Genomic DNA, 21,620 nt, shown 5'->3' with positions numbered 1-21,620 from the left:
TGAACACTCTTGAGACTTAAATATGGCAGATGCTATTATTACCCAGGTGTCAGTAGCCAATAATGGTATTTGCACCTGGGGCGGAATAGCCAATGTGGCTATTTACACCCAGGTGTTTATAGCATGGCAGAGACAATCACCCAGCTGTCCGTAACCAACATTGCTATCTGTACCGGACCAGAGCACACATTAGATACTGTATGTGTATATTTACTAAACCTAACCATGTAGTTTTGGTGCCTAAACCTAACCAAACTGTAACTGAAAAAAATAATTAAAAAAACAGAAAACAAGTCAACTAAGTGAAAAATAGGCCTCTCACGGAACTCGGTCTCCAGAGTGAAAGTCCTGAGCTTGATCCATTCATCCACTACAATCTACTCCTTACAGGTACTTTGTCGCTCTTTGTATTACTACTACTATTGCTGAGTGTAAATTGCCGAATAGCTGCCATGTGACTTTTCTCACTCCGCTTGAATATACAGCAAAAGTTGAAGAGAAACAGCGGTTTCTGTTTAAATGATTTGAAATCTTGCTGTTGTAAATTCTGATATGGCTAGATGGGCAGCCCAAGCGTGACTTCTACAGCAAGTGTGGCTGATTTTAAAAGCCATACCATGAGAAGGAAGAGGCCCGTGTCTGAAACGGCCTCTTTGTTTGGACGGTTGGTTTGCAGTGTCCTTCACACCTGTGTGTGGACTGCGCACCATTTACCCTGCTTTATTTACTCTTCATTTACAAGTCAGTGTGAAAGAAAAACACACAGTTTCACGGTATGCAAAGAGACACATCACATAAGTGGAAGAGTTTCAAAATATATAGTATTTCAGACCCAAGAGTGCTCAACCAGCCACGGAGATGGTAGATGTGTGTGTAGGAATCGTTGAAGAACCTTTGGTCCGTTTCTGCTGCACAGATTCAAAGATCTACGGTGTGTGAAGCTGCTGAAGTGTTTAGCCTCCTGCTGAAGATTCATCCTGTCACTCCAGAAACTGTCACCTCGCAAAAGCAGAGAGACAGTGAAAAGGAAACGTTCTAAATCTCTGTCTATTCTGGCAGAGAGCTCTGAAATGAAATATCATTTTTCACAGAAATGACTGGCACAATTTTAAGCAGATGTCTGACCTCGCACACTGTCCAGATGTTAAAAAGGAGAGATATCTGTGAATCTCTCACTGTTAGAGTTTATGATAATTTATAGCATTAAATAGAATCAAATGTGCCTCATCAAAGAGCAAATAAAACATATAAAATAAAATAACACAGAGAATCAACATTTAGTAATAATGGAATATTTGCTGTAAGCCAAAAATAAAATTTTCTGTTTGAGTTATTAATTAATGAACCAAAACAGTTTTTTTTTGGCTCAAGAGTCTTTTCATTTCCTTGTGCTTCATGTAGAATAGATGGTCATTCTGCCAATATTGGACTTGTCATGTCATTTGTGCTACATCTGTGAGTTGTTTCAGATACGTATCCTTATCCGCTCCTGACTGATTCCACACTCTGAAATCTGAGATGAAATTCATACAACATTTTTAACGTCTATATCCTCTTGAGCATTGGCTAATATAATACTTTAGTCTTTATACTGAATACAGTGACCAAAAATATTATACCGCACAATGTGCAATTTCCTCATCTTTATATGTTTTTTGGACTCAGGATATCGTCTCCTGTTCCAAGTGACATACAGCCATCCAGTTTTCCCTCTAGTCCCCAGTGCCTGATAGGAGCCATCAGTATGTGGAGTCACAGTCCTGCAGGGATGAGAGACAAAGTTAATGAATCCCCTCAGAGAAACAGGACACCATTCAATTAGTTTCATTGCCCTAACCCCGCTGTGAACCATCCCCATCGTTTGCTATCTGCAGGATTTTTACAGGACACACTATTATCAGATTTAGACACAGAGGGCGCAGACATAGTGAGGGAGAGGTAGAGACAATGGATGGACTCCAGTTTAGTGACATCAGCTACTTAGAAATGAGAAGGACACTTGATCCTTTCTTGTGGTAAGTGTCCATAGGGGCGTTTTTTTTATCATGAGGGATCGCCTCACTTCCCAGCATTGGATGATTGATGGGCTGCCACTAGGCTCCACGCACCTGACTGGACGCACACTTTCCCTCGTGGGCTGCTGCTCCCAGCTTTCAAACCGGAACCAACGTGGCAGTTCGTTAAGAAGCTTTTTCTCGTATATTACGAAAATAGTTCACCGAAATGTTTCTGAAAACATTTTATGCAAGAAATAAGCCACGCAGTTGCTGAATCTGTCTTTATTTCAGATAAAGTTAGTTAAAAAGTTTCTCGGGAGTCTCCAGAGGTGACGAGTCACGCTATAAAGTAGCCTAGACCTCAACTTTATGCAAATGAGGAGCGGCCAACGCTACGCCACCGTCTCTCGAATCAAATTAATGGGAAAAAGGATGCATCCTGTGTACATGTGCCATTGGCCTGGAAAGCGACCCAATCTTCATACAGAAATGAAGACGAGGCGAATAGCCATCATTTATATCCCTATTCCCAAGGTGAGACCAAGAGAGTTGGTGCACGAGTACAAAAACTCTGTGTCAAAAGATATGCAAGAGCCAGAGAGTGAGGCAGTTCAGCTGTAAGGTACGAAAAAGCAACAATATTTTACTAGTGCATTTCACTTAAAGGACCAGTGTGTAACATCTGGCGGCATCTAGTAGTGAGGTTGCAGATTGTAATCTCTCCCGTGTGCCAAGCGTGTAGGAGAATTACACAGGCCGACCTAAGAATGCGAATGGCCCTCTCTAGAGCCATTTGTTGTAAGAGTAGTGTAGGTCATTTGAAAATAATAGAGTCCGAGCGTAGAGTGTGTGTTTACGTGGGAAGTGAGTGGTGAAGCAAGAGAGAGAGCGGCGGCGAATGTGTGTGAGCGAACAAGTGAGCTAGTGGAGCAGAAGACAGAGTTAGTTTAGCTCTGAGAATATCAAGTGAATGTACAGTGGAAGTTGCAGTTTATGCAGAAATAAATGCTGCAGCTCCTCAAGACCAACAGAGGTTTCCCGTGTCTTGTTTCCCGGTGGCTGAGTGGAGTGACGGAGGCTATCGACTCCGGCCCAAGCAGGAACAGTGGTTTGACCGTTCTGGGCTACTGTAGAAACATGGCGACCGGCTCCACGAAGAGGACCCGATCCCTATGTAGATATAAACAGCTCATTCTAAGGTAATGAAAACACTATGATTCTTATTTTCAGGTGATTATACACTAAAGAAAATATACTTATTAATATTATATTCCATTTCTGCCAATAGATCCCCTTAAATGCTACACACACTTCCTTTAAAACCACCTAAAAAAACAAACTAAAAGAAATTAACATGCAATTAAGCCACTTGGTGTGTTAATTCCTTGGTGGTATGACCCTCCATCACTACCACTATAAAATCTGCTCGTTAACATGTGACACCAGCAGTAAAATCAGGCCTCCGTCTACAACAGTTCAGGATGGACGGTGATAAATTACACACTCTCTCCACTCTGCGGGCATTAAAGACCCACTGGTGGTTTTTCCAACCAAGAGAGAGGAAGTATTCTGTTTTGGCTTGGCTCACTAGAGTCAGAATGATTTTGGTTATTTCACATGCAAGATTTCTGTACTTGTTTTTTATATTATGCGCTTCTCACTGGGTTGAAGTGGGCGGAGCTCAGTTGGAAAAAGGTGATGTTTTTTGAACAACACACCAAGGAGTAGCCATTGTGGATTGAGCTGTTACACACCCTCAAATAAGGGGGACAAACACAGGATTTTCACAGGGGTCAAAGGGGCCTTCCTGTGATGGAAACAGCTACTTTCTCCACAATAGGACCAAGAGGATATGAACTCATAAAGATGTAGGTGTGGGAATGGAATGGCCTTTCAGAGTGCGCACATGAATGCACAACAGTCACTTTTTCCTCTTCTCTTTGCGACAAAGCTCTTCTCGATGTCAAAGTCGCTCCATGTCAGGTATGCCGGTGTTAACTGTCTGTCCAGGTCTGTTCAAATAAGTGCGATAGGGTTTGAATGGGCTACAGAGAGAGGGCCACATGTGTTTGAGACAGAGAGGCACCTCATTGAGTCTGTGGTGGCAGCAGCATCTCGGCTGTGAGAATGTGACAACTGTTGCTGCTGAAACAGAGTCCCAGTGTGAGCCGGAGATGACCCGTAAACTTCCTGGAGTTTTCATCGGAGAAAGCTGGTTGTTGTCTGCTAAAATCTGTGGCTCTTTGTTTAAACGCTTCATTTTAGTTTCTGACACTGCGAGTAGCAAATAAGTACAAGATATTGATGCACTGCAATGAAGGGCTCTCTGTGTTTTTTTTTTTTTTGTTAATCAAGTTTTAATTCTTGCACTAATTTTTGCACCAATATCACAGGCAAGAACGTTCATATTGGACAATTTTGCAAAACCTTTGATTATATTCATTGACAACATTTATTTTCTACATCCAATGCTGCTGTTTGCATTATGAGACAACAACCATTGGCTGTATATCATAAAGTATCAGCCGGCCAATCACAAACTTCATGGGATTTTATTGCTCTCCCACAGATTTGCGATGGTCTGCTGACTGTTCTGCTCCTTTCAGGCTGCTGCGTCTTCTTCTATACGTGCAGTATTTGCAATGGCATTAACTGTAAATTCATTTGAAGTGGTGGCCTGTTCGAGTAGGGGAGAAAATCAAGTTGAATGAGCTGCTGCTGAGCCAGAAGAGCGGGCCATTTTTCACTCCTAGTCTGTCCCTGGTAGTAGCTGAGGTCATTTTTCTTCTGGATTTTGTTTGACAGGTGCCTTATGATGCATTGTGATACTTTCATGCAGCTGAGGCAGGAAAATATGAATGCTAATATTTATACTTGTGGGCTGAATCGATCATGGGTAGTCTATATTTACCCATAGTGTTGTTTGGATATGACTCTAGTAGAGGCTAATGTTACATATTGGGAATGTAAGCAGTTAGTTTAAATAAACATGACTATTGTCTTGCACACAGCTCATTCAAATAATCATTTTAATCCTAATATTATCCTCAGGGAATTCTAGCATGTCTTTGTCACACAGAGGATAGATATACATTTACATTTTCTCCACCCAATTCCTACTCAGCTCTCCATTAATACACAGACGTCTTAACTCAGCCTGCTTTTAAAGCTATGGTCAGTAATCTTGAGAAACTGAGGATGCTAGATTTTTTTAATTATCCAACCGAAAAAACTAACCCAGTGTCACCAACTCCTTACCAATGAAAGTAGCTAGCAGCATTAGCTGCTAACTAGCGCCAAACGTCACTAAATCTAGCATTAAAGTTGTAGGCAACACTTACAACTCGGGGATCAAAAAGAAGGCATTATTAAAGGGGGGTGCATTAGAGGCTGTGACAATCATAACTTATCACATTCACTACTTTCACCCCCTTTAATCACAGGGCTATCCGCCTAATGACGCACTGACAGTTTGGGAGTCCCGTAGAGAGTTTTCCTCAGAGGAAAGTTATTGTTGTCTGGGACTACGGAAATTATTTTTCAACTTTAGTTTTGAACCCGAACAATCTATCACATCATGTTAGTCGCCACAGCTACACATTTACCTGTGGGCTATTATAATTAAACATGTGGAGCTCAGATGACATTTTGGCCAGGATGGAGACACCGGGTGAAAGACTGACAGGAAGGGACAGTCCTGAGGGAGTTATAAGAGCAGCAAAAAGTTTTAAGTGTGTAATGGAAATTTTCATATCTGAGTAGGCCAAAGTTAACACTGTACCTTCAGAGAATCTCAGGGCCTCACATCTAGCAGACATTGTCACCATAAGCATTAAAACAGTGACCCGACAGTTTTGTCTTCTGTGACTGTAAACAACAGATGGCTGAAGTACTCGTTATGTCTTGTGATGCTCTGTTGTCTGTTCTGTGCTGACTTAAGGATAATGATTCACTTTACTATTTTTTCACGAATCTGCACTTATCTGTGTGTTATGTTTTAGTATGTATAAAGGCCTGACTACTCTTGTGTTCAGGGCTCACTTGCCACAGCCCACTCAGGTGGCTGTGCTCATGAGTCCATCTGCAGATGCTTTTTTATTAAATTTACTTGAAAGACAAGTTGTGACCTTAGCTTTTGTCTTGTTTTAACAGAAACTGCCACCACAAGTAATTTTTCGCCTACATGTCTGTTGATGCACAGAAGGAACTGTGTAGAAAAAAATGATCAAAACGACATGTTTGATGTGCGCAAAAGCACGGCGGGGTTCTGTGGTTCAACAGTCTGTCTGCAGTTCTGTGCCATGTGTAATTGTGGCTTGACACAACATCACTCTAGTTAGAGACCTCAGCGGGGTGCACTGTGCTGGCTCTCTATGTACTTATCTCGTGTGCAGAAATTAATTAATGAGTCAGACAGAACATAATAAACATCAATGTAAGAATACCATTGCTATCATTATTTTAATTGTGGTTAAAACTGGGACAATTTGGGACAAATTGACAAATCTGGGACAAATCTGGGACAATGACATTTGGGCCGAATGAAATGATTGGACGGGATTATTACAGTCCTGCGACAGTTACAGATTTTTTTTAAATGTTTGTCAGAGCATATGATTTATTGATTGCTGTCGGGATGTAATGAGAATTTTAACAAATATAACAAATAAATGTTTTGAAGAAGATTACCAAACCTAGCTTTAAAGTACTATATCTAAAGTGCAAATACAGCTACACTCATACATGCACTATGATACTGATGGTCATCTGCTTATTATCAATAAGACTTCAGAAGAAGAGACTCTACTCTAACGCAGCATAGCTGCTGTGTCTCAGTCAGGTTTGGCGTGTCAGCAGATTGCAGAGTTTAAAGTTATGCATCTGAATTCTCTATACAGTAGATTTTTCCTCAGTAGTTGGAGTTGCCCAGTGGGAGAACGGGCCACATAGCGGCTGGTGCTCGGCCCACAGCCAGAGAAGATTGGCTTGGTAAAGAGTGATGAGATCAAAGAATAGTCTCCAGGCTGCAGAGTACAAACATTGAGTTTGCTCACTTTTTTCACAACTATGCCAACTCATTCATGCCATCCTTGTTTTGTTTTTTTATGACTTGAGAACATCTGACCACTTGAATGAGTCTATTCTTTCTCTTCCAACAGTGTTCTCTGAAAATATAACAAATTGGAAGAGATTGGCATCTGGATTGGCGCTCATACACATGTAGCATTGTACACACCGATGTACTCTGTCCAGAGATGATAGGTTGATCAGATTTAGCTAATTTAGAAGCTCTGCAAAGAATTTCAGCTCATTTTCAGTCGGTTTTGTTATGAAATTACATTAAGTATTTCAGATGTTTTTCTCCGGTGGCCCTCCTGAGAAAAGTGGTTTTAAAAGAAATCTCATGATCTTAATCTCTACATCAACTGAAATGTAGTGTGCAGTTGGCCTGGAGGTTTACAGGTTAAACGGTATGACCGTGTTTATCTAACACAGCTTTTAAATGACCGTAATAATATCTGTATTCTCAAACGGCTGAGCCCTGCGACAGTACCGGCTGTATGGAGTCTATATGATTTATGGGTCAGTCATATGAAGCATGAGCTCATATATGCCAGCACGCTCTGCCAAATGTGGTTGCAAAAAGAAAGAGAAAAAAAAAAAGCAAAATTACATTGGATTTGTAATCAATGCTGGCGCTCTGCATGCACCAACATACACACGCACAGGCTTCACTCTCCCTCCAGTGGGTACGATAGTCTGCATCCAGTCCACATCTGGTATACATCAGAGCCAGACCACCACCACCCAACCCAAAATCTATCATGACACACACACACACACGTACACACACATTTCAATCTCGCTCATTTTTAATACCTCATCACGCATGGCTCTCTCAGAGTGAAACACAGAAGCTCAATGTTGTTCTTCATCCTCCAGCAAGCACGCTGACTTCACATTAATCCTCAGCGCTTAAACATCGCAGCGGCGCACAGCATCCCGACCTTCTGTTGGAATACATCAGCATATAGAAGCGCGGACACACGTGTTAAAGGGTGCCTGCATGTGACTGTGCATGCAAACACTTAGCGCTTTAATTGCTGGCTTTGTGTTTTATTGTAAATGCTGCAGACTGCAGAGCCGGTGGGGGTCAGTGGTCTGCAGAAAATATGAGGTGTGTTGAGATGAACACGCTCTCACAATGAGCCCCTTGTTTCCTCGGCAATGTGTTCTCAGTTGCAAAGCAATTAAAGACTAGTTTACTGGCCAGGGCTGCTCTTTTCTCTGCCTGTGACGCAACCCTCCAGGTTTGCCCAGCTGAAGGCTGAGTGACGGGCGCGCACACACACCGGCAAGCACAAGCACATGTGCACGACTCATGCGTGTGCATGCACAAACACACACACACACACATCATTTAATCTTAGCCAGAGTTGCCAGAAGGTAAACACTGCGTTATTGCAGCACAAGGCATGCCCTGTATGAAGCTGCATGTGGCTCTTACTTCACCAACCATACAATGACGATAAATCCAGATGAGTGACAGAAACTTTACAGTGAAGTCACAGTCACTGATGTGTTGATTCGACATAGATTTTCTGAACACAGACCCCAGTGTTAACCTCTTATTCATGCAGCAAACGATATAAATACAAGGGTGGAGTATTAGTAATGTCAACTACCACCTGTTTAAGCTTTTTCGTAGATAAAGGAAAAAAAGGAAACAGAAAAGGATTGCGCTTACCAAGTCAAACTTCTCCCCCACTTCCTCTGCAATGATTCTTGAATGAACTCATTGTTCATATTTTTTTTCATTTTACTCTGCCCTGAGAGATGAAAACTGTTTTAGTGTTTGCCCTTTAAGCATAAGTTAAGGATAACAATTGTGCATTTTGCAATAAAAGCAACAAATCTGGCACAGATTTAAGTTTATATGTCATGAAAAGATAGAGATGTCGGGGCACTACAAATTTGGCCCCCAAATAGGCACTAAATATTCCTAAATGTTGCAGAAAACTGATTTCATGACTCTTGATGATTTCCAAGATGTGTTCAAGCTGATTAGATTAGACGTCAGAAGATCACAAACATGTTTTTCCCCCTCTTTATTTTTTAAGGGTGCTTGTTAAAAGCTTTTAACCTGAGAAAAACGCGAAATCCCCCCCAAAAAAGGACCATGGTCACTTCAGGGTCAAACTTCAAACCCTTGCCATCATGATTGACCTTTAGAATGGGAAGATCTTCAGCTTTCCATCGGTGCATTTATCTTTTCATGCAGTAAAATTGAGAGAGATATCGCTGGATAAATTTCTGAGTTGCCAGTAACCACTAGTCACAGTTATATATAGCGATACTGAACTTTGGTAGAACTTTTGGTTGTATTGCCAACTAGCCGTGATGTAGGCCCAACTAAAGGAGAAAATCATCATCAGTTGCTCCTATGCTTCCACTCCGACTTTTTTCATATAGTCATAAGACAGAAATGCGTGCCCTGATTGATTATTCATTAAATTTAGCTGCAATGGTTATATGCAAGGTTATACTGCTTTCCTTTATGCACTGATGATTGGATTCAGGGGTATCATTTGTGTAAAATATGAATTCATTAGTCACCGGTGATACGTTTTTATCGCTATCCCTAAACAAGGAAAGGTTAAACAGCGCTCACGGTTACAACAAAAGCAAATCTTTTGGGTATATTGTGAGTCTAAATATTATTGGTTCTCAGTCAGCCAGTATCCGCGGCTCAGGTTGGTATGTACTGTACAGGTTGTGTGTTTTTTTTCCCAGAGAAACCACCACACCAGGCCGATGTGTCTTATGATAGCACTGCAGGGTGTGTGAGCGGGCATAACTTTCTCCATGTGCATAAGATTCTTTACCTTTTTTTTCTCCAAAAGCAAAATAGACACACATGATGAAGGAAGATTATTGATATTTGGAGAGACTTGAAGCGGGGTTCCACAGTATTTGGCCCAGTCAGGGTCAGCGGGTTTAGGATTTTTTTCTATGGCTTAAGTGGCCGATGATCTCTCTTTATTTTCATATTATGGTATGAGAAGTAGTGCTGTACTGTGCTCTCATATTACTTCAGATTGGGTTATCAGACTAAAAAGGAAATAAATCAATCAAATAAAAATGCTTTAGTTATTTTCGCCCCCTTTTCTTATCTGTGGTAGAGGCTGGAGCACACAATAGCAGCCTTGTGTTCTTCTTTGTGTTTGTTCTCTTTCGTGTGGCTTGTGGTGAAAACAACAGGAATGAGCCAATCACTCTCACCACTTTGTGTGGTGTGTGTGAAGATATATGTGTTTGTGTGTGTGCCCCTCATTTGTGCAAGTTGGAAGTGTGTGTTTTTCCCGCACACACTGGGGGGTTATTAACGGTTCAAGTGAGGTGAACATTTTAAAGGGTCATAAACTCACAATACTAAAGCCATCATTGCCTTTCCTTGCCCATATCCGTGAATATCACTCATCTGTCCGAAACAAAACTTGTCGGGTCTCATTCCTCGATCTCTTATTCTCCTCCACTCCGAATACACAGTGAATGTATCCTTCAGATGCCTACCGACTCCCGTGCCCCTTCCTCCTTCATCACTCCATCATCATGAAGGAATTTAATTCTTGAGGCCGTCCAGCGTTGTTCTCCAGCCACAGCTAGGCTCCCTTTCTAATCCGATTCTGTAGTGTGTTAACTGCGATTGGTGCCAGTGTCACCACCCTCTGAAGCACCCCGACACGGTGCACAACCACCTTTTACAATGAGACCATGCTCCAAGAATCACAATAAGCATCAATGACTGGTGCCAACTGGTCTCTCGTGGCCCGTCACTGTAAAAAGCCTCCGACTGAAAAGCCCTTTGGAGTGTCAGTCAAAAACAACAAAACTCCAAACACCCAGCCACTTACTTTCAGTCTCCAAGAACAGAAAGAGCTCAACCGGTTAATGACAAATGGTCTCTCAATGCAGAGAGTGAGAGAAACAAGTTCCGAAACTGAAAACAAAAATACTTGATAAGCAGATACTGAATAATAGACATAACTTGAATGCTGCTAGATATATTCCACCGTCAGTGAAGAAGTGAGGTTATATCAAACATGGAAAAAAGACAATGAGTCTCACATAGTTAAATTCAAAACACACACAAACTGTGGAAAAGTTATAGGCAACCTAAAGTTAACAAGACTTAAGGACGTTACACACCGTGTGATTAATTTGCACGTCAATATATTTTTTCAGACTGGTATTTTTGTCATGAATACTACACAACGTGAATATAATGCAGCGGAAAAGCGAAAAAAAATAATTCCCCAAAGAAGTCTATTTTCTGAGCTTTTGCACCGTGAATAAAGGCATCAAGCAATCACGTTGTGCGGAACCGGTTGAGTTGCGCCAACATTTATGAAACAGCAAGTAATGGCAAATTTAGAGCGAGCAAGCGCGAGCCTGACGCTGACTTTCGTTGACTTAACGGCCACAGGTGTCGCTGTTAACAAGCATTTCTGAAAGTTACAAATAGTCCCTTTAAGACCGACTGCCACTGCCTTCCCTAGATCCACATCGGTGGCGTGACTAAAAAATGAATCAAGAAAACAACAAAACAAAAAGGAAAAAAACTCCTGATGAAATCAATACCACCAGAAGGCTGCTCAGACCATCATTTGCTGCTACAGGAATTCTGAAAATGTGTTTTGACAATCTTCCCAAACCAGTGTCCATGGTTTAAGCCGTGTCAAGCTAGATTTATTTATACAGCCTGTAATCAAAGTTGCAGTCTTGCAGAGCTTCACAACAGCCACATTATGAAACAATAAATAAAAGCAACACCCCCCTCAACTTAGAGCCTCGATGAGAACAAAGAATAACACAGAAGAAATCCTGATTAAGGAGGAGAGCCTAGGATCGCCTTTGAGGACCACCAGGAATACAGTGGTGAAATCAGCTGCTTTATTGCCAACTCAACAACATCAACAGCTAGCATCAAACATGGGTTTAGGCAGTTCAATGCTGGTTTAAGTTTTGGCCGCTAAATACGATCATCATTTTTAGGATATGCTTTAATCCTCGTTAAATAAGAAACCACACTCACAATTTTATGAGTCAGGAACTAAAAACAGGTTGTTGATTGAAGAAATCGTCATTTTCATGCTCTGGGCATTAAAAAAGCTTCCATTTAAGACATTGGGCTCCTTTTGGGAACTTTCACAAGAGCGAATTTGTTACTTCCACATGCAGGCGCACCGGGAGCACAGAGGATACGTGTCCATAGAGCGCAGCAGTCCTGCTTCTCTGCCTGTGTGGTGAGTTTATGATTTATAAACAACACTGACAGAGAAGAAGAAAGAAGGAAAGAAGAGCGTTTGGCAGGAGCTCCATGCCGTAAGGGGGGCGATTTACCGTGCTGTGCGATAGGACCACGATGAAGGCTTTTATCACTCTGGTGGAATTGGCATCCCTGCTTGTAATCTGTTTCTCTTTTTAGACCTTCACCACCGACGCAGCACTCCCAGAACACATAACATTTAGAGCGTTGTTTAACAGAAAATACAGCAGCCTGCTGTCAGTGACATTTACGAGTTTCATAAATGACTTCCTGAGCATTCGCAGGAAAAATGGGATGCTGAGAGTATTTATTTTCTGTACCACAAGTCATCGTCTCAGTAGACTCCTCATCACGTAAGTGGAAAACGAGTGCAATAACTACAACACTTCATCGCCTATCTGTTATTCAGCTTAAATGGACAACCCAGTAAACTTCAAATCAAAATGGCCAAATTGTCTTTGAGTTTAAGCCCTGCTTTTTTCCTCCTATAATTTCCTGTGAGCGCAGCACGGCAGACATGTAGTAAAGCAGGGCTCATCTGGGCTGCAGTCTCAAGCTGATGCGGATGCCAAGAACTCCTGGCCTGCATACCTTGAGGAGCTGAGACAGGATAGAGGAGACGAGAGAGAGGCATCAAACGCACCGCCCTGCAGTTCAAACACTGCACCAGGTGAGGCTCCTCGCCAGCCTCTGAGGTAGAATCAGTCACTGATCTTTTGTTGTGTATGTGAACAGAGATCATGTGTTTCCCTCTTATTTCTCTGGACACTAAGATGCTCAACCTCAGGCAACACTTAAAGGAAATAAGGCGCACAAATGGAAAGATAATAGACAGCTTTACATTTGCTGGCTGTGACAATTCAACTACTGGACTTTTCCATTTCAGATAGATAATTCAAGAACACACATGCCACCCACGCACTATCAAAGAGCTACAGTTACATCCCCTGAAATAAATTTGTACGTATTCCACATAACTGTGAGCCAAGAAGTATAAAGAGCGACAAACGTGGGGAGGAGGTTGGGGTTGGTGGATGGGTCAAAAGACACTTTTGCCCAGGAGACCAGCGTTGGTACCCCGTGTGAAACCAGAAGTTAACGTTTATATATTTGTCACTTAACATCCGTACTTAAGTTACGTCACTTCCTGAGTTATTTTAACCCAAACCACAATCTTTTCCTGAACCTAACTAAGTAGTTTTGTTGCCTAAACCTAACCAAGTTGTTTCCTGTGAAGATGGAAGTTTATTTTGAAAAGGAGCGGAAATTGACACGTGTTGCTGGACATTCGTAGGAAAACGTACAAAAAACGAGGAATCATTTTCCGTAAGATATCATACGAATAGTTGTATGGGAATATGTTGATTTCTGTGTCTGTGTTGCTGAATGATGCACTATTGGCATTTTATGTGTCATCTGTCTCCCCGCAATCGCGCCGACTGCACACTGAACGTACGTCAACACCCAATACAGTACGTACAGAACCATAAGTACAAATGGAATACAGCCTTCCTCATATTATTAGTAACACTTGTGCTTTTCCTGCTATGACAAGTCAAAATGTGAAAAGGGTGAAAAGTGGTGATATTAGTTCAATTTCATGACTACTTGAAGCTGGGGTATGCTTGAAAAGCATTTTGGTTGAAACATACTGATGCCTTTACCAACACTTTAAATTTTATTTTGAGTGAACATGTTCTGATTTATCGCCTCTCACAAATACACGGTCACACGGTACAACCTGCTGCTCCACACACCTGACTGAATAATCCCAGTACACTTAATGGTTCACACGTGCCACAGGCTGTACTGGCACTCGGTCCAGTCACTCTCCGCTCCCCGGGGCCAGGTCTAGTAAAAAGGTTTCTATAAATAAGGCCAACTGTTTCTCTGGAGCCAATAAATCTTAGAGAGCTGGATTTCTCTCCATTATGGCATCTGGCGTCATTTGTCACATATGTGGTGAGCAATTAGGTATAAAAGAAAAACCAGGGAACCCAGCTGAGGCCACGCTGGCTGGTGCCAGCAGCCATCGCTATGTCAAACTCCACCACAAAGAGACCATGATCCGGAGACTCCAGTGGGGTGCAAGAGAAAGTGAAAAAGGGCTAAAAAACAAAGTATTGGGTCTGGGAAATGACATCAGTTTTTTCCAGTGAATGTTGTGGCTTAAGTTACGGCATTCTTGTTTATGTCCACCACAGGCTAACAAGCGGTTCAGGCTGAGCACAGATTGCAATCAAAGTCCTTAGGTCTCATAATCTGGGGATGTTAACCTTAGATCTGCACTTTGAAACAAACAGAGAGATACTGTGTAATTACAGGCAGACATGCACAAGTACAAACCTATGCACACACAAAGGGTGCGTGCATGCCACCGCTACCACACTGACCCCATGAGTCTTTTTTTAAGCTTTAACATGACAAATCATGTTGACATTTTCTTGACTATGTAATGCAGTATTAGATAAAAATGGCTAATGTATGGTGTCATTGTGCAGCATTTCCTGGTCCTTGGAGATGATGAATGTATTTCTGTCTTTTTATTCAAACAGCACAAACCAAGAACTAAAATAGCGCTTCCTGTGTCACGCCCAATCACTTCCTGGTGCCACTCACCGTGCTGCTACAGACATAACCGAGATGTCTGGCTACATTTCAAGATTTATGAAGAACAGAGTCTGCGTACTATAAATACTGACGTACTGGCAGGAAAATTGAACGGTTATGTGATTTTGATTCAGGACAGAGATTCCCGCTCTGGCTCCGAAGACTCCCCAGCTCTTCCACGACCTAAACCCAATAGGAGTCTAATTGCTGCATCTGTTTCCCGTCACAATTTAACCGCAATTAGGAGGTTTCACAGTGTGGGGGTCAAACAGCAGAGCTACCGTCCGAACAGAAACACTATTAGACACACTAATGACTGTAGACAGAACAGGACACGAGTCAGGCCTGCAGAACGGAGAGCTGTAAAGCAACTGTTCTCCATAAACGTTAATAGAAATGTCTGCAGTCATATGCTAATGTTTAAATCCTTACTGAATAAGAATAAGTGTGATATCAGGCTCAACTAAAACCACTTGTAGATTCCATCTGGTGTAAGTAAAACATTCACCTACATCTTTCGCTGGTCCTCCACTTCTCTTTCATCAGAACCCCTCCTATTCCTCCTGACTTCCTGATCTGGCATCTTCAAAGTCGTGGACTATGCTGCAGCGTGCACCTGTGCCAATAAACATAAAAGAATAACATCAGCACATATGTATGTGCATGCCAGCACATATGTATGCACACTCAAACACAGATACAAACTTGCTCACTCTTCACTTAGGATGAAATAGTGGGCCAGAAGTGCTTTTTGTTTATGTTTTAAGCATGAAGATTGTACACTTTTTTTTAGCCTGATAAGCAACTTGTTTCAAAAGTGGGCTGAAAACAGAGGAACTAACTTTCCATATGGATGCACAAACCTCTCTCTGTCTAGACAAGTATCAAAGCCCGAGTGTGTGGGAGCAGTGACAACCCAAGTGGGAACTATTGGAGTCTGAATTGGTAGAGAGAGGGGCTGCAGAACCAAATTCTTTCTATTACCAGGCTGCCCTTTCTGCTCGCCATCCCCACAACAAACACAAAATAGCAACAAAATGCTCTCTTAATGGGGCTTTGACCTTCCCAGTGGGAAAGTGCTTCTGAATGCCGGAGTTAGAATAGGGGAACGAGCGTGTATGGACTGGGAGCGGACCGGGATCAGTGATGCACGTCGAGCTATCAGACCCAAACACGTCAACCCTTCAACTGCTCAGTCCCTCGCTCTCCAAAGCCTCTCATCCCCTCCCACCACCGTCTCTGTCTATGGCATTCTTTCACCTTCCACCCCGGCTCTTTTGCCTCTTTTTCTATACCTCTTTCATTCATGCTTTCTCCTCCTCTCTGGATCATGCAATAAAGAGACGGGCAGATTTCAGTTCATTGATAGTGGAATGCCATTCAAAGCCTCTTCATATGAGGTTTGAGTGTGGCATCTTTCTCATACTAAAACCTCAAAAGCTATATAGCTTTGGCATAATTTTGCACAGATCCCCTTTTACAAGTCAAATATGTCCCGTGTCTGCAGTTCAAATGTCATATCCTCTTGTTAAGAGACTTCAGCACTGACCTTTGACTCCTTTCTATTAGACAGAAGCTGTGGCTGCAAGTTCAAAGAGTTACAGGACATACCTGGGGCACTACCACTATATGAGGGATTACTTCTTGTTTGTGTGTGTGTGTGCCTGTGAGCACGTTCATGCACACATCAACACTATGGTGATATCAGCGCACTGGCATTTCACTCTGAGTGATGGTAACCATTCGGTAAGCACTGCGAGCCAACACTCTGAGCTCCTGGGTATCAAAAAAAAAGAACATAATGCATCTAAATTAGACAAAGCACAATGCAGCTTCTGTTGTTACAGGGAAACTCGCCCCACTCTGTCCCCAACACACATCTGCAAAATCATTAACAGATGTCTAAGGAGCCTCCTTCGGCCAGCGTATCACAAACACACACTCTACCTCGCCGTATTATTCTTTTTTCTCAGTCACCACGGCTGGCTCCGTTCCTCTGCATTTCCTCAACTCCTTCTCTGTTGCTCACGTGGTGATGCACTCAGGCTCACGAACACATGCAAATACTCACAGAGAAAAACACAAAATGTACTGGCTCACACATGCTCATCTCTAGGCGCAGGCTTAAACAAAACCACAATCACAAGAGAGACACATACCTCTCTCATGTTGTTTGTCTTTCGCTGAAGCAGCCTATGCTCTCTTGTGGTATCTTTAATCCCACATTACATGCTGTAGTTGTCACGAGACCACTTCATAGAATGACTGTCACTTCTATCTATCTTTTTTGGGGATGATTTGGGGAAAAATATATATTTTTTAAAATTATACTCCCCACTAGGGCTGTCAAAGTTAATGCAATAATAATGTGTGAAGGCAAATTTGTTTTACCACCACTAATTTAACGCAACTTGTGCATTTTTAGGTTGTAGCAGGCTCAGCTAGAGTGAAGATACTGGTATCATATGAAACTAGAAAACATAAGGAATCCATTGGTACAAGGGTGAGAAAAACATTTGTATTCACTTATGTTTCGCAATTTTTTTTTTTTTTAATTGATTTTTAAATGCCAGAATCGATATATTTGCTTCATTTGAGTCTATGCGGAGGTAGAAGGAAGTTACTGCTTTTATTGTTGTAGTCTGAGTTACGTGACATCATATCCGTTCCGTATCCGTCACTCAAAACAAACCACAGCCGGCCGCAGCGACCCAAAACAAAAAAGTAGAAATAGGCGGAGGTTCCACATGGATTCGACCTGCACCCTCCCATGTTAAAGCTGCATCATGGACAGCAAACGTTATCGTATTGCGGTAACGTGCGGTCAAGCCAGCCATCACTCTCATCGCTGTGGTCAAATCAGCCGACGCTACAACTGTAGAGCACCCATATACTGACATTCATGTTAAATGCATTCAAACAGCCACGATGGAGCTGACCATGGATGTATAAAGAGAATGGAGCTAGCGGGGAGAGCTAGCGACGCACTTGGCGAAGTTAGCGGAAGTATACACGTGTGACTACATCTGGTTTTCAAAATAAGGTTTTAACAAATGGAACTGTATATATAAAATACATACTGTATATGGAATAAAATTGATAGGATTATATTCACCAGAAGTATAAAACATGTCCTTTATAAATTAAAAAGAAAATACCACTAAATTGTGAGGGAAATGTCCCTATTCTTTGATTTTTGGGTTGCTGGAAAAAAATGAACAATGCCTGACAATGACAGATATATTTGACTTCAGGACATCTTTGACTACATACATGCTGAAAATTGGACATTTTAAGGTTTCAATTTAAATATTTTCCGAAGTAAAAGTCCCTAGAAGTGTATGATTTAACTTTTTCCCATGGTCTAGTGTTAAAAAATTGAACAAAAATCGCAATATATCGTAATATGGAATCGCAATTCTTGTAGAATTGCAATACTTAAAAATTGCAATATATATCGAATCGGCGCCCAAGTCACGTGATAGTATCGAATTGGGAGATAGGTGAATTGTCCCGGCCCTGATTGGTACCAACCATGTCATACTAGCTTGTCGCGAAGGATACGCTTCAAAAGGTATGCTAAATTTTGGCGAGGAAAAACTGGCATGGACATTTTCAAAGGGGTCCCTTGACCTCTGACCTCAATATATGTGAATGAAAATGGGTTCTATGGGAACCGACGAGTCTCCTCTTTACAGGTATGCCCACTTTATGATAATCATATGCAGTTGGGGGCAAGTCATAATCAAGTCAACACACTGACACTCTGACAGCAGTTGTTGTCCGTTGGGCTGCAGTTTGCCATGTTATGATTTGAGCATATTTTTTTATGCTAAATGCAGTACCTGTGAGGGTTTCTGGACAATATTTCTCATTGTTTTGTGTTGTTAATTGATTTCTAATAATAAATATATACATACATTTGCATAAAGCCAGCATATTTGCCCACTCCCATGTTGATAAAAGAATTAAATACTTGACAAATAAGCTACATTTTGAACAGAAAAAAATGTGATTAATTTGCGATTAATCACGATTAATCATGGATAATCATGCGACTAATTGTGACTAAATATTTTAATCGATTGACAGCCCTAATTCAACATTGTGTCTGTGAAACACATTGAGTCTTTCTGAGCTCATTTAGCCACACACCTTTCGAAGGAAATGGACTACAAGGGAGTCCTGCTTCCTTCGCCACAACCAGTACACCCTTCATCAGCTGTGCTCAGAAATAATTATCGCCACATAATTAGTGGTCCAGGTTTTCACGAGCCAAACAGAAAGTGTAAAAGGGGTGCCAGGGCCAAATACTTTGCCAGGCAGTTAGCCTAAGTGGAGGGAGGCAGAATTTAGTGGGGTGAAGGAAAAGCTGGATAATCCACTGAGAGACACAACACACTCAGGAATTTACAGTTGGTCTCATAAAGCCAATGAAAAGCAGAGCTCTAAAACAGCAGGCGTAGTCATCTGAAGGAAAACACAGAGAGGAAGAAAGACAAGAAAAGTTCTGAATGGACAACAAGCAGAGAGACATAACATCACACGATGTTATTATTATTAATAATGAAGTATTACTCGGTTAACACCTGTAGATTTGTCTTTGCTAATAATTAACTACACCATGAAAAGTAATACATGCAAAGTGAGTGGTACTGCTCTTAAACACACCACTACTTGGCTGCAGGATCAGAGCAGTCGGGTTTAATTAAATACCGTGTGGTTTTCAGGGTAAAGTGATAATATCTATTAGGGCTTACAGGATTAGTCTCGGTTACAGGCCAACACAGGAATGTAGAAAGATTGTGGTTACTCTCGTCGATCAATGCAAATCCACAAGGCATTAGTCTGCTCGCTGATCCAGAGGTTAGTGAACCAGTGTTGCTGGTCAAGGCCGGAACATAGTGGCCCCGCTGGGGCCAAAACTAATGGAGTCCTGCCACAGACTACCTCATAACCAGGATTTGGCTTGGTAAATCCTGGCACTGGATTAGTTATGTATGTGTGTGTGTGTGTGTGTAAGAGAGAAAATGAAAGAGAGAGCAAAGCCACGGACTATTAACCACCGCAGCAGCTGTGCTGGTGATTGTGGAACCACACATTCATCACCGTGTGACTGTGTTAAATTGTGTACTCGTGATTCCTGAGAGGGTATTAACGGGCGAAAAGTAGAGGCGTGTGTTCAAGTCCAAATTGCTCCCGAGGCTCTCAAGAATACAGTAAACGGAGGGGAAAGGGTGAACCAAACCCAACATGGACGAGAAAATCCAATGGTTTGGGGCCAAATGATCCTGAATAAATATGCAAACAAAGCAGAGTTGGATTTCTATCAGACATGTGAATGAACTCTGGGTCGTCGCTGGTACTGGCCTCTCACTTCATGTTCCAGTGTTAAATTAGCACACTAACCGATGAAGATTTCCAGGGGACACGAGGGGATGGAGTGAAGGAGAACGACGGAGAGAAAGGGGCTCATTACAGAGATCGTATAGGACCTCTGTGCTTGTTTCGCTTTTGTTTGTTTGGCATTTGGCTGGTGTTTACCATCGGCACGTAGGGTTAACATTTAGACCCTGGCTGTTGGGCTTTCTCACAGGACAGCACACAACAAAGACAGGAGTCTGCTAGTCTGCACAGTGAGGCCCCTAACCATGCCAAACAGGGGCCCAGGGTCACTTCATCGAAGCCCTCAGCCCATGTGTGACCACCAAGGACAAACCAGGGCAAGAATGCAAACCTCATGGCTCTACGTTTGACTCATGTTTGGACAGTGTGTACAAGATGACCAGATAATCAGGGCATTCAGCAGCAACAACAACATACATGATGGGAACATTCTCTGTCTATAACGCTTTAACTGTTTGATGGCTAAACATGGAAGATTTACTAGACAATGTACTGTGTAGAGAGGCCACACTTAACACACCATTACACAAGTATGCTGGTAATTTTACATGTCTCATGTTTGAATAAGCCCCCCCCCCCCGAGTCACTTTTCAGTTAAAGTCCCAATGGCTACTAAGTTGGCCATGTCCATTTTCATAACACTTTGAAGCACAGCACAAGTCCGAATTGAATGCTTGTGTAATGGAAAGGCTACAGCACGCACAAGGTTCATTCGAAGAGAGAAATATGTCTCGTTATCACTCAATTATGATTTGGTTTGCACAAAGAAAAGAAAATATGTTGACAAAGCTGTAGCTGTTCTGCAGCTTTCAGTCATATCACACAATGTTCCTCAGCAGAGGCAGTTTGCCCAGCTGTCATGAAATTGTAGATGTTCAAAATTAAAGTTTTCTTGACGGACCTCCCGTCCATATTGGCTTAAAGGAACAGTGTGTAACATTTAGGGGGATCTATTGGCAGAAATGGAATATAATATTAATACATACTGTGTATGTTTTCTTTAGTGTATAATCATCTGAAAATATGAATTGTTGTGTTTTCATTAGCTTACAATGAGTCATTTATATCTACATAGGGAGCGGGTCCTCTTTACGTCTGCCAAGTAGCCCAGAACGGACAAACCACTGTGTTAACTTTTACTGCTTGGGCCGGAGTCGATAACATTACTCGCTCCTGAGTTAACCCCGTCACTCCATTGAGCCGCCGGGAAACAAGATACGGGAATCCTCAGTTGGTCTTGAGGAGCTGCAGCATTTATTTCTGCACAAACTGCAACT

The 21,620-nt window shown here is 42.0% G+C and overlaps 1 long non-coding RNA gene across 1 annotated transcript in view; it reads right to left on the bottom strand.

Annotated features, from left to right (window-relative positions):
• Positions 1 to 609: 609 nt before the first annotated feature.
• The window catches only part of LOC141772748 (uncharacterized), a 39,670-nt gene continuing 18,659 nt past the window's right edge, over positions 610 to 21,620 (bottom strand). The window contains exons 2-3 of the long non-coding RNA XR_012594952.1: positions 15,446 to 15,553; positions 610 to 1,760 (exon numbers count right to left, since the gene is read on the bottom strand). This is a non-coding gene — a long non-coding RNA (uncharacterized LOC141772748). The remainder of the gene's footprint in view (positions 1,761 to 15,445; positions 15,554 to 21,620) is intronic.

This window comes from Sebastes fasciatus, chromosome 8 (genome assembly GCF_043250625.1).
Source record: "Sebastes fasciatus isolate fSebFas1 chromosome 8, fSebFas1.pri, whole genome shotgun sequence".
NCBI classification, from domain to species: Eukaryota; Metazoa; Chordata; class Actinopteri; order Perciformes; family Sebastidae; genus Sebastes; species Sebastes fasciatus.
This window is presented reverse-complemented; position numbering and strand designations above follow the sequence as displayed.